The sequence below is a fragment of the Sinocyclocheilus grahami genome, unplaced genomic scaffold, assembly GCF_001515645.1.
Source record: "Sinocyclocheilus grahami isolate Dianchi unplaced genomic scaffold, SAMN03320097.WGS_v1.1 scaffold853.1, whole genome shotgun sequence".
NCBI lineage: Eukaryota > Metazoa > Chordata > Actinopteri > Cypriniformes > Cyprinidae > Sinocyclocheilus > Sinocyclocheilus grahami.
This window is the reverse complement of record NW_015506032.1, coordinates 289,049-302,419: the sequence shown is the minus strand read 5'-3', so window position 1 is coordinate 302,419 and position 13,371 is coordinate 289,049. Positions and strand designations below refer to the sequence as shown.

Sequence of the window (13,371 nt, the reverse complement as noted above, 5' to 3'; positions counted from 1 at the left end):
TCTTAGTAGAAATGCACATTTGATAGCAGCTTGAGTTAGGATGCGGAGGTACATTTTTGTTCATTATCAAAATCAGTAACATCTGTAAAAATTTGAGAAATCTCCGTTTTATATGGTTAAGTTTATTCTGACCAAGTTTTTTTTATTTATTTATTTATTTTTTAGTTTTAATTAAGCATTGGTCTCCCATAATAGCATACATTTAAGTCACGATAAACACAGTTAAAACCACCAGGCCGCTGCTGGCCAAATGGGTGCCCTAAGCATTGTTGTGCCCCCTCCCCAAAATATTATGGAAGTTAAAAAAAACAAAAACCCACCTACTATAGGGGTCAAAACAGAACTTTAATAAAATATAAAAGTACATAACTAAATTGTATTATTTACAAATTACAATTGTATCTATGGCTATAATTTTAATAATACAGTTGTCTGATTGATTTTATAGTCTCAAGCGTTCAGAAATCACACAAAAGAAAATTAAGCAGTTTTACTTTTTAAGGATTAGTTTTTGTAAAGGTTCTCCACATGTTTTTGTTGAAGAAATTATAGAGGCTAGCATTTCTATTTCAAAAAGGTGGCCGAACATTAACGATTAAGTGGATATTTGAATTAAATGTTTGGTCAATATTAAACAAGGATTTGATCATCCTGTAAGTGTTACAGCAGCAATTACCAGGCCTTCGGTGCCCTTTGCAGGCATTTGTAATAACATGTAATGTACATAAATTGTTTATTTTGTATTACATTATGTATTTTAACAGTGTTATTCAATGAAACCATACGATCATTATGAAGGTTGTTGTTCGCTTAGGTCTGTATTTATTACCACAAAAATATTATCGAAATACTTCGTAAATTATTATTTGAAGCGGTATCAAAACCATGGTTAATTTGTGGTTACCATTGCTACAAATTATTGTTAATTTTCATAAGTGAACATGGAAACTCTGAGAGAATATTAAGGCAGATGCGGGGGTGATATTATTACCGACATTAATGAACGTGATTAATGAACATAATTAAGAAAGTACCTAAGTGATGCACGGGCTTCATCTTGGACTTTTTTGAGCGACTGGGAGTTGCTGCCCTAAGCAAACTGCATACTCTGCGTATAGGGAGCGACGGTACTGAAAACCACATATAGAACCTCAATACCATGGTAAAAATAGAACTATATGGTTTTTAGGTAGCCTATTTGTATGAAAAACAGTAGTCTAAAAACACTGTACATGCTATAGCTTAATATTTATACATACTATAATTATATACCACTACTCCTGTAATAAAATTCAGTGTGAATATTCCACAATACCATGGTGCAGTGAGTGTTACTATAGAAAATCCGTGGTAAATGATGGCGATGTGTAGATTGAAAAGCCTTCTGACTGTCTCGTTGCACATGGTGTCTCTCCTGTTTGGCTCTAAACTAGTTTAAATCACAGAGTCATTTGTGTTCATCACCGAATTCAAGTGCTTCACACTGGATCTCACAGCGCTGTTTAGTGTCTCGTGACCGAGTAAACGCGTCTGCTCTTGTGAGCTCGCGCCGCGCGCCAGTTTGAACTTTGATCCGAGCAGATAAATGGTCTGAGTGGCGCGATTCAAATGAAAGTTATACCGCGATAATTATCATTATCGAATTATCGCCCAGCCCTATATATGCTGTAGATTTATATACTGCCCATGCAAAACTTGCCACTGTGATGGTAGGGTGTTATAGGTGTTGCTACGAGTTCTTAAAATGATCTGATTGTTCAGCCTGGTCATAGATTATTACTAAGTAAAAGGACCCCAACAGTAACAGTAAGAATTTTCTACTCAGAATGCAATAGATATTTGTGTTTTGTGTGGCATTTGTGTGCTTTGTCAATGTGGATTTTGCATTCACCCAGTGAGCAGCTCGACACCGCAGAGCAATGATGCATATGCATGTTTACATTTAAATGCCGCCTCATCTGTTTAGTGTTCTGCTTTCAAAGCATCACGCTGCCCTGCACATAACCGTTTTGCTGCTGCACGTTCAAGCATGTGGAAACCACAACATGACTGTGCAGAAAACAGCACAACAATGCAGAAAGTTCCGTTACATAGGACTACAGTCATTTGACTGATAGTTTGAGTGAATACCTAATCCACCTAGTAATCAACGCTTGTAAAAGATCAACATGAAGCAATTACAAGGCCATTTTCAAACACGTGTAAATGCTGATACATCTGATTATAGGTTTGAGGGAATTGTAGTGCATTGAGAGCTTGACACTTACATTTTCAAGGAACTGTAGTCGGTACTGGTGGTTGCCAGGGCTGTGCAGTTGCTAAAGTGATCTGTGTAGTTTTTAAGATAGGCCTATTGGTAAATAGTTACGTTGTTTTCTAGGTGGCTGTTTATTGGCCCAAGTCAAAGAAGCCTTAAGTCTCTTAAGTCTCTTTAATCTTAAGTCTCTTTAATATTCTTTGCCCAGTTGCCGGAAACCCCCTGTCATTAAGAAACCCTTTTTGAACATAGAAATGCACAATCCAGACTTAAATTGTTGTAATTGATGAACGCTTTGGAATAAAAACCTAAGGTTTGTAAAAACAAAGCCATATTTCTAATTAAGTTATGTTCCAAATTTGAAGTTGATATTAAAAAACTGAGGTTCTTGTGGGATTTTGTTTAGGCACTATACCAAAAGTAGCCACCATTGAATTTTTATGAATTGTCCTTTCACAAATCTATACGTTTGTCACAATATTACTTCTATCACAAAATATCACAAAAAAAATATGGAACCTTTCCAATGATATGTGTTTTGTCAAGATTAGAAAACGTTTTGGTATATCAAATATTGTAGTAAATTTTGTAATATGACACACTTGACACCGCCCACTAGGGGGAGGAGAGATTTTCATGGTAATGCGATGTCTGATTTCAAAACCGTTTTCACAGGATGAATTTTGAGTGTTTAAACTTTCGAAAGATTACTAAAATATGTGATAGGAAAAAAGGCAATAAAAAAAGCGCAAACAGTTAGCATGTTAACTTAACCCTATGAAGTTAACCTTTAGAAAAAAAATAAAAGAAAATATAAAATCTAAAATAAATCAATTTGAGTATGTTATTATTATTATTATTTTTTGATCATGTTGAGTTTAGAAATGTGTGTATCAGATATTATAGAGTAGGCTTTATTGGGTTTTCACTCTAGTCTGTCGAAAGTTGGATTGCTTGGAAAAGAAAAAGCACAACTCTCCTCAACACGCCACTTGATTTGTGGCATCGTTCTTGTCTGTACGTAAGTTTAATACTTAGGGTTAAGAATTTGAACAATTTGAACTCAAGTATGAGTATTATAAACAGTGACGTTTCCTTAGCAAGCACCACTAATTAGACGAACAAACCATTTGTTGTCAGTTAAGCCCATTGAGGAAGATCCTCAATAAGTTGCCTGAGATCTCAAGAGGCTTTTTAAAGGACCGTCCCACAAACGGGTAAAAAAAGCACGACAACAGACTTGATTTACAGTGCGTAAGTGAAATCTTTTGTCATTATGCGCTTGCTGTGTTGTCCCGCTCCACTCCCATCTACTCTTACTCAGCAACAAGTTGTCTCTTTAGTGTCATGTCACCAGAGCAATGTGCGGAGCCACGGTGACCCAAGTTCCCTTACATTTACTGGGTGGCCTCTCCCTCACCCAGGAAAAGAGAAATAGAGATTGGGGGAGGGCAAATGACACAGAAAAGGAGAGAGAAAATAGAAGGAGAGACCTCCAGCCACTTTGAAGCTTCTCTCTGGTTCCTGTGTCGGGCTGCTACCCCGTGGGACAAAAAGCCTTTATGTGTGGCTCAGGCAGGGGGCTGTAGGGGGGTATTGTGGGACTGGGGCGGTGAGCGGCAGGGCTAGATCCCCCCGTCTATTGATCTGCACGGTCCATTCTGCCTCACCCCCTCCACCACAGCCAGGCTTACCAGCTGTCTGCTCTACGCCTCTCCCAGCCCGGCCACAAAGACACACACCGATCATATAAGCGTAGGCATTAGCATACTTATTGAACCCAAGGCTTAAAGGAGCTTCATGGAGCCATGCATGAGATATATTTATTGTTGTGTGCACGGGTATGGACGGAAACCACTTGATTTGCTTAAAGGTGACCAGTGAGTGCATGTAGCATGATAACAAAACATCAAAGTGCCTTCACAGTGGTTGACCTACAATTTGTGGTGTGACCTTTGCACACTTGCATACATTGGTTTACTTTTGCCAATGTGTTTACATAAACATTTGTCACAGTTATGCAAGTCATATATTATGCAATGTCTATGTAGGGTCAAAATTAGTGACTAGTGTTGAAGAGGTTTACTTTGGCAACTGCGTTGCGTTCATCTACACACAAGAAATCTGTAGTGTATAAAGTTTCTTGTGGTGCATATAAAAACTTGAATGTCATGCTTCCAGTATATGTTGGTGTAACTTTGCAATAAGACTACACAAGCATACTCCGTGCAAGTATTGCTGCATTCAAGTTGTTGAATGCACATTAATGCTACCACAATGTTGTAATTACGACTGGGAAACTCCGAACTTTCTTTAAGCACCGAGTTTTTAAGGGGATGTGTTAGTGAGAAAATATGATGGATGTAATAGATGCAGCATCTGTATTGATGGAGTGAAGTAGTTTGAACCTTCCTGAAGTTAAATTATCAACATGCTTATAGCCAGCTGATCAAATAATAACGCATCCATTTGATGGACCCTCTTGAGTACTGAGGTGTGTCTCTGTCTGAATGAGCGGGACTACACTTATTTTAGAGAGTCACTTCACTGGCATTTCACGATTTCATTTGATAAAATTATTGTCAGATACACACAGAAACTCAAAGGTCTTCACAAGAACTCGCCAAATTAAAAATTCCTTTTATCTTGAAGAAATTATTATAGAAATATATTGCTATTGTACAATAGAAATTACTTCTCAAAGTAATAATAATAATAATAAGACAATTATTAAAACTTAATTTTTAGGGAATGACGATTTTTCTTCCATGTTTTGATTTTAGGAGTAAACCTCTATTGTGCAGCACTTTGTTTGACAAAAATAAATGTAATGGTTAAATTTGAATTTGATTATATTTTAAAAATAATTAAATTGTTAATGTTTTATGCCTAAATAAATGTGTATAGACAGAAACTCAAAGGTCTTCACAAGAACTCGCAAAATTAAAAATTCCTTTTATCTTGAAGAAATTATTATAGAAATATATTGCTATTGTACAATAGAAATTACTTCTCAAAGTAATAATAATAATAAGACAATTATTAAAACTTAATTTTTAGGGAATGACGATTTTTCTTCCATGTTTTGATTTTAGGAGTAAACCTCTATTGTGCAGCACTTTGTTTGACAAAAATAAATGTAATGGTTAAATTTGAATTTGATTATATTTTAAAAATAATTAAATTGTTAATGTTTTATGCCTAAATAAATGTGTATATGGCCTTATTATTGTAAGAATTAGTTTTAAATATTAAATTAAAGTTCAGTTGATTAGATATGTTATTTACATTTAATTAAACCATTGAAATTGAATCCAGAAAGAATTAAAAATAATTAATTACTTAAAATGAATTAAAAAACCTGAGTCAAGAAAAATGGAATTTGGGAAAAAATTTAACTAATTTCATAGAGACCTATACATCTCCAGACAAACTTGCTTTCGTAGACTCCAGTAGGCAAACAGTATGCAAGTATGTAAATAAGTAGAATTCATAGTAAAAAATAAAATGTACCTGTATGTCCTACTACTTCCACCGAAGTAGTGCATCTGATGGACACTTTACTGTCCCATGAGGCCACAGGAGAGGAGTTGTGCATGGCAGTGAAGTGATGCAATTGACGTCACATGACAAAGTCAACGTGGTGGATGTAGTACATCCAGATTTCATTCATACAACACCTTCAACACCTATTTTACTATATCGAACACACCCCACACACTCACACACACACACACACACACACACACTTTCCTGTGGGGGAGAAAGTTTGGAGGTTCCATGCTGTGTGAATCCTCCTCCATCCTCCCTGTCTCCTCCTCTCACTGAGTCTTTGTCATCTCTGCTCATCAGTGCATCTCCATCATCATCCAGAGCTCGCCTCTCCTCTAACAGTCTTCATCATGGCCACGATACACAATCTGTATTGTTAAAAGCGCTATATAAATAAAGGTGACTTGACTTGACGAGGACAGGCTGAATGTGTGTGTTTGCCACAGTGCACACTAGGGCTGTGCGATGTTGAAGAAAAATGCGATATGCGATACCTTGTTAAAATATGCGATATTCGATATGCGATACGATATTGCTTAAAGTGTGTTAAATCAATTTAAATGATCATTTAAAATATTTAAAACTGAAAATTATGTAACCAATTTGTTTTGCATTCTTTCTTGGAAAATAAAGAATCACTACAACTTCTGAAAGTGACCAGCAGTGTTTTAGCATTACTTAAAAAGTAATGTCACAAATCAGAAAATTTTATTTAACATCAGTGTGAACATGCAAACAAAAAAAATTAATGACACTACTTTTATATCATTGTAACTTTGCTTTCCACACACTTTAAGTTCTTCTTCATATACCACAGCAAAAACTATAGTCTGAGAAAGTTCAAACATGATTAAAGGCAGGTGGACAGTCAGTGAAAAAAAAAAGAAATACACAATTTACAAGCATAGCTAAAATGAACGGTAGTATTCAGGTACAGAAATTTAATAATTACGTGTAAAATAACACTGCGTAGTGTTCACTGTATGAATTCAATTTAGATTCATCTTTGTTATAGCCGTTTTGTTAACATTAGTGACATATTCACACTGTGTGTGTGCGCGCTTCAGGTGTGAGTCAGACAGCAAGATGAGACTGCAAAGAGTTGTTTTCTGCAAATTATTGCACTTAATAACTCTTTTTAACGTCAAGCAATTCTCCGCTATATGCGTCGAACTAAAACTTTGACCTTTTGCAATGTTTTGATTTAAGTAGCCTATTATTAAAATGATCATGATATTGCACGCCGTTGCGATATGCATATTGCGATATTTCAATATTTTCGATATATCTTGCAGCCCTAGTGCACACATACCTGATCACCTTTGTGTGTGTGTGTGTGTGTGTGTGTGTGTGTCTACAGGGGCCGTGCAGCTCTGAGCGTGAGGGGATCTGACCAGAAAGAGCTCATCATCGTCAGTATGATGGCCAACACGGTGAGTGTGTTTTGTGTGAACATCAAGTTATAGAATTAAAGGGACATTCAGGACTTTGTCAAGTCTGTTACAGTTCAAGTGTCCACATGTTAAAACCACTTTGTTTCCACTGTTGTTAAAAAGTAAAGCAGAAGAGTTCTTTTGAAAGTGGGCTTTTGAGGTGCTGAATTCTGCTCTTATATTGCTGATATAATACTAACACAAATATCACTTTGTGACCTTAATAATGCTATTACAGGGCTCCAGACTAACATTTGAGAGCAGTGGCACTGGTGCCACCAAGCATTACATATACACTTGATTTGATAGCGCCAAAATAATTAATAATTATTAACAGTAATTAATAATATTAGGTGTTTCGTCTCTTTGAGTTGCACATTTGACTGTAGCTTGAGTTGACAGTAGCAGTAGATTGAACTGTTAAAAACTGTTAAAAACTCATTTTATAGGGTAAAAAATTAAAAAATGTGGACTTCCATAGTATCATACATTTGTAGATCATAACTACTGGTAAAACCGTGCATGGCACCTCACTGCCATAGAAAGAAGTTCTATAAACTATATGCTTTATGTGAAAAACAATAGCTGAAATACATTTAGTATAAACGCAACTACACACAACCTGCTGTAGCTTATTAACAAAAAATACTGTAATTAAATTCCATTACTCCTTTAATGCATTTTATGCAAGTCTGCATTAATAATTTGATAAGAATATCCCACATTTCTGCCACAATACCATGATTTGTGGTGATTTCTGAATTAAAAAAGCCTTCTAACTGGACCGTTGTGGCACAGTGTTTCTCGCATCAGTTTGTTGAGAATGTCAGCGCTGATTCATCTGGCTTTAAACTAGTTCAAATCACAGAGGATTTTTTCCCCAACCTTTAACTAAACGTTCATGTAAAACATAACAGATTATGTTTGTGTGAATCTTTATTAACGTAGATAACTAATTTTTTCTATTTTGAAAATGAAGAGAACTCATTTTTGAAAATGTGCTCATTCCGACTCATTTTGCCAGCACAGGTCACAAATGTGCATTTCTAAATAAAATTGCAGCCTGCGCTGCAAACTGTACTGAAGATACGTGTCATCAAAGGCAACACTAAGCTGTTTCATGATTGGAAAAATATCACTCATTAGAACATGCAGAAACTAAGAAATATTTTTTTTCTATTAATATATTCATTATGTTAAGGACAAGTGACTAGAAAATAATAAAGAATTCAAAAACGTTTAGTGTTTGTCATGTTCTGACCATAAAGAGTAGTTTAAAACCACAATTACTGGTCTGGTTTCTATATATTTCACTTAGGAGCAAAAAAAATCTTCCTTTAAACTTGAAAGAAATAAAGATTTGAAATTTATTGTGATAATTATCGATATTGACTGATTTTGGCCATATCGCCAAGCCCTACTTAATACTGGATCTCACAGCGCTGTTTAATTATGGTCACGTGATCGAGACACAAGTAAACGCATTTGTTGTAAGGTCGCACTGTGCTGTCGTTTGGGCCAAGCTGATGTTTGTCCGAGTGGTGCATTTTAAACGAGTGGTGCCGTTTCGCTCCCATTTGCCATATAATGGCAATAAATTATGCAACCGAAACAGAAGTGTTATCGTTTAGTCAAATAGGTAGTGGCAAATAGGGGTAGGGGTGGTATGACCAAAATTCTGATTCACGGTATGACTAATTTTATTTAACAGTAATGATATACCTGTATATATATTTCACGATAAAGTTATTTATATATGTAGTTATTATGAAAATTGACAAAAAGAGCTTTATATAATAAATAAACTCATACGTTAGAAACGAAAAGTAATTCACCTCGTTTTATTTTTCTTTTCTTTTTTTTTTTTTGGGTAAATTATTTATTTAGTAAAAACACTCAACTTTTAGATGAACTTCCCCCAACTGATCAATATTAAATGCAAATTGCAGGCGCAATTAAACTTAAACTTTAAATAAGGTGTTTCTGAATTATTTTAAAATTTCATGTTATTGTTTTACTTCTATCAGGTTATAATATCTAAATATTTGATATTGAAATATTCTATTCATAAAAAATTACATTCGCTTCCTTTTAATTTTGTAGGACACTATTAATACTAGTTATATTGTTTAAATTTGTTCCCTGGTATCTGCTTATTATACTGCGTTTTTAAGGGGCTTGGTTTGCTCTTTTTGTAAAAACTGGCAACCCTTCACCTGGAGTTTTAATCGAGAGAGGGAAGAGTTCAGTAGTGACTAGAAGGAGAGCAGCAGTATGCAGACAGCTGCTACTGTTAGTTCTGACTACTCAACTTTTAGATGAACTTCCCCCAACTGATCAATATTAAATGCAAATTGCAGGCGCAATTAAACTTAAACTTTAAATAAGGTGTTTCTGAATTATTTTAAAATTTCATGTTATTGTTTTACTTCTATCAGGTTATAATATCTAAATATTTGAGATTGAAATATTCTATTCATAAAAAATTACATTCGCTTCCTTTTAATTTTGTAGGACACTATTAATACTAGTTATATTGTTTAAATTTGTTCCCTGGTATCTGCTTATTATACTGCGTTTTTAAGGGGCTTGGTTTGCTCTTTTTGTAAAAACTGGCAACCCTTCACCTGGAGTTTTAATCGAGAGAGGGAAGAGTTCAGTAGTGACTAGAAGGAGAGCAGCAGTATGCAGACAGCTGCTACTGTTAGTTCTGACTGAGTAGTGTAAATTATACACACTTTATAACCGCGTCATTATTTGACTCCAGCCTGCTGATGACTGACACACTGCTCTCACTGCATCTTCTGCGTTATTAAAATGTGATCGGTTAATTTGAGTGTCAAGATGAGAGACGAGTCGAATCGCAGAAGCTTATTGTCAGTTGGTTCCGATCAGTGTCAGATCGTTGTTGCATTCTCAATATGTAGTAATTTTGCCTCAGATACAGGATTATGGAAATTCGCTTTAACAAGCAGGTTGTTTACTACGGCAACCGCTTGTGTGTCTACGTTGAATGCAATTCTCGTGTGTAAATATTAACTGTACACATAAGAGGCGGAAAGATGCCGATAACTGTACATTATTTAAGGCTATTTCTGTTCGTTATGACATTGATATATGAACTGTTGTAGTCAGGTAAGCTGAATTCATAATGTTTCCTCCGTTGTGAGCTTGTGCGCTCCTCTAAACTGTCCGGGTGCTGCACTTACCGATCTGGCAATCGCGGGGGGCTACTGATGTGCGGAGGGCGGCATTCGAGAGAGCTTCTCGAGCTGAAGGGATCCCCCGAATTTGGTGGAGATCTGCCGGCACGTTCGCAAGATAGTGACACCAGCCAACCCTTTCACTTCAGTAAGGAGGTTTCTTGTTCAGGCAGCAGCATTCAAGCGGTGTCTTTATGACTCTGAGACAAGCATTGTCTTAACGGTAAATTGATAACTAATTTGTGCGGTGGTGGCTTGAGTCTGTTGAATGGTGACTTAGCGCTACGTTGTCACCTAGTTGGTGAGACGCAATGCTATTAAGCAGCGGTTCTTAATCCTGGTCCTCACGACCCCCCGCTCTGCACATTTTGTATGTTTCTGTTATCACTTCAGAGGTTTGTTCTATTTGACCGTAAGTGCCCTTTGAATGATTCCAGTTTGAAGGGAACATATATGTTACATTCAAAGGGCATTGAAGTGCACGGGACGTGAATTTAAATTGTATTTATTTACAGAGGTATATAATGTCACACTTCACACAGTAAGTTTCATCTGCGTGTGAAGACCGTGGCGTAGTGCAAATCCATATAAATGTTCCGAAGTGAAATAAACTTCAATGGAATAAAGTTGAATGGAATTTAATTGAAATAAAGTTGAATAAACTTAAACTTTACTGTTCAGTGCACTGAAGTCAGACTCATTTTGGATAATAAAGTTTATTTTTAGTTAAGTTAAATTGTTAAATACCGTGCCTCCATTACATATCTTTGTCACATCAGTACCACATTTGAGTGATCATTGCAAAAAATGTGTTTATGTGTGGATATATTCTGTTTACTGCATTCTATATATAGTACCAGTCAAAAGTTTAGACACACGAATGGAAAAGTGTCCAAACTTTTGACTGGTACTGTACTATAATATAGGCTACACATAAAGAATATCAGCCGATATATCGGTATCGGCCCTTTTTTTACTTCCTGATATCGGTATCGGCCCTCAAAAACCCATATCGGTCGGGCTCTAATACACAGAATAAAAAAATCTGTTACAGTTCATATTTTTTACCGCAGTAATGATATAATATATACCATCATACCACCCTGCCATAGTGGCACATGTGTGATGTCTAACAATTTAGTCTGGTAGAGAAAGGGGTTGCAAAATGCGACCATTTAGTCACAGTCTAGAGCCCTGCTGTTAAGAGAATCTGCTTCTGTTAAACTACATGTGATAGAATGAAGATGTGAGGTGCTAGAACAGTTTATCAGATCTTTGATTTAATTTTCCTTTCCAAAACATTTCCAGATCTCACTAAATTTTTACATGGAACTGCAACGCCCTTTATGAAACTATGTCTGACCTTTATCTAGTGCTCTCTGGGAGAACATTTCTCATTTAGTTTAAATGCCTCAGTGATGTCCTGTTGATTAAATCATGGTGACACGCTCCACGACCTCTGACCCCTGTGAATAGACGTCTCTGTAAACTCCACCGACATCTGTTTGCTTGTCCGTTTAAAGCCTTTCATTCTATAGATTTTGACAGTCTTTCACTGGCTAACGCTGCTGATTTGATGTAGCCCTCCGACCGAGTGTTTTAATGGTGACTTAACTAGGGATGCTCCGATCCGCCTTTTTCGCCTCCGATACCGATTCCGATACCTAGGGTTCGGTATTGGCCGATACCAGTGACGTTTTTTTTCCCTCATTTAAATGTATTTATATATCTCTGTGTGTGGAACTGATAATCATTCTTTCACAATCTACTAGATACAGACTACTTCATTATAAATAAAAATAAAAATAAACAACTGTGAAAAAAATATAGGCCTATGTATATTTATAATCTATGACAAATTTATCATAAACTAGGTTAGTGGATAATTCAGCAGCAAAAGTTATTCTAGAAAAATCAGTGCACAATAATTTTTGAAATCCAAGCATTTAGTGAAAAAACATTTTGTGGGTAACAAATAAAAGTGTCACTAAATATGGTAAAATATTACACATTGCTATTTGTATTATTATAAAATCCATTCATTAAAAACAAAAAAAAATCATGAATGTATTTATATCAGGGATGGGCAACTGGCAGCCGTATACAGCCCAAAGTGTCTTTTAGTACGGCCCGCTGGATCATATTAGACTCAGAAAAGCAAGTCACGTAAAGATTGCTTTCAGTTTATGATGTTAATACTATCTCCAACCAGGAGAGGTCACTAGTTTCCAGCCGCTCCCCTATTAATTTCAGCGTAGTAGGACGTGTACTCTAATGTAAACATTCATTAACATTAGCAAATAATAAATGAAAAACTGACCATGAAAACAGTATTTTCAAGTCAAGATGGTAAACAGATTATCTTTTTTACCAAGTTCAAGGGGATACCCATATGTTTGGATTGTTTGGAAATCTGTATTTTATTTAAATTGCCATCACACCACTGCTCACAAACAACGGGGACGCCAGAGTTGCACTTGCCTCAAATTTCAAAGGTAAAATTCAGTCAACAAAAGCTTTTTGCCAAATGCATGACAGAAATGTTTGCACTGGACTGTTCTTATTAGGGTTTCCGCGGGTCCTTAAAACGTCTTCAGTTAAATTGTTTACATTTAAGGCCATTCAAACTCTTAAATGGTACAAAAAGTTAAAATTATAAGAGGTCTTTGGGGACGGAAAGACAAGAATTGCTATATGGATTAATATGTCGATTAAACTTCAAAAGGCTACGATTTCACTGAATAAACTTAAGCGCTGCCGTCAGCTTTGTGTACTGCGGTTACCGGGAAACCACTATATTTCTGCAGTTCCGAAAGCGCCTCCTGCTGGCAGAGAACGAATTAGCTTTTTCAATAAGCCCATCTGCTATTTTTGCTACATATTTTTAAATGTGAACCAGTGGATCGACAAAAAGCTAATGCATTAT

The 13,371-nt window shown here is 36.0% G+C and overlaps 1 long non-coding RNA gene across 1 annotated transcript in view; it reads left to right on the top strand.

Moving 5' to 3' along the window:
- Window positions 1-13,371, top strand: part of LOC107563008 (uncharacterized) — a 50,210-nt gene that overhangs the window by 14,623 nt on the left and 22,216 nt on the right. Inside the window, exon 2 of the long non-coding RNA XR_001606063.1 lies at window positions 7,170-7,242. This is a non-coding gene — a long non-coding RNA (uncharacterized lncRNA). The remainder of the gene's footprint in view (window positions 1-7,169; window positions 7,243-13,371) is intronic.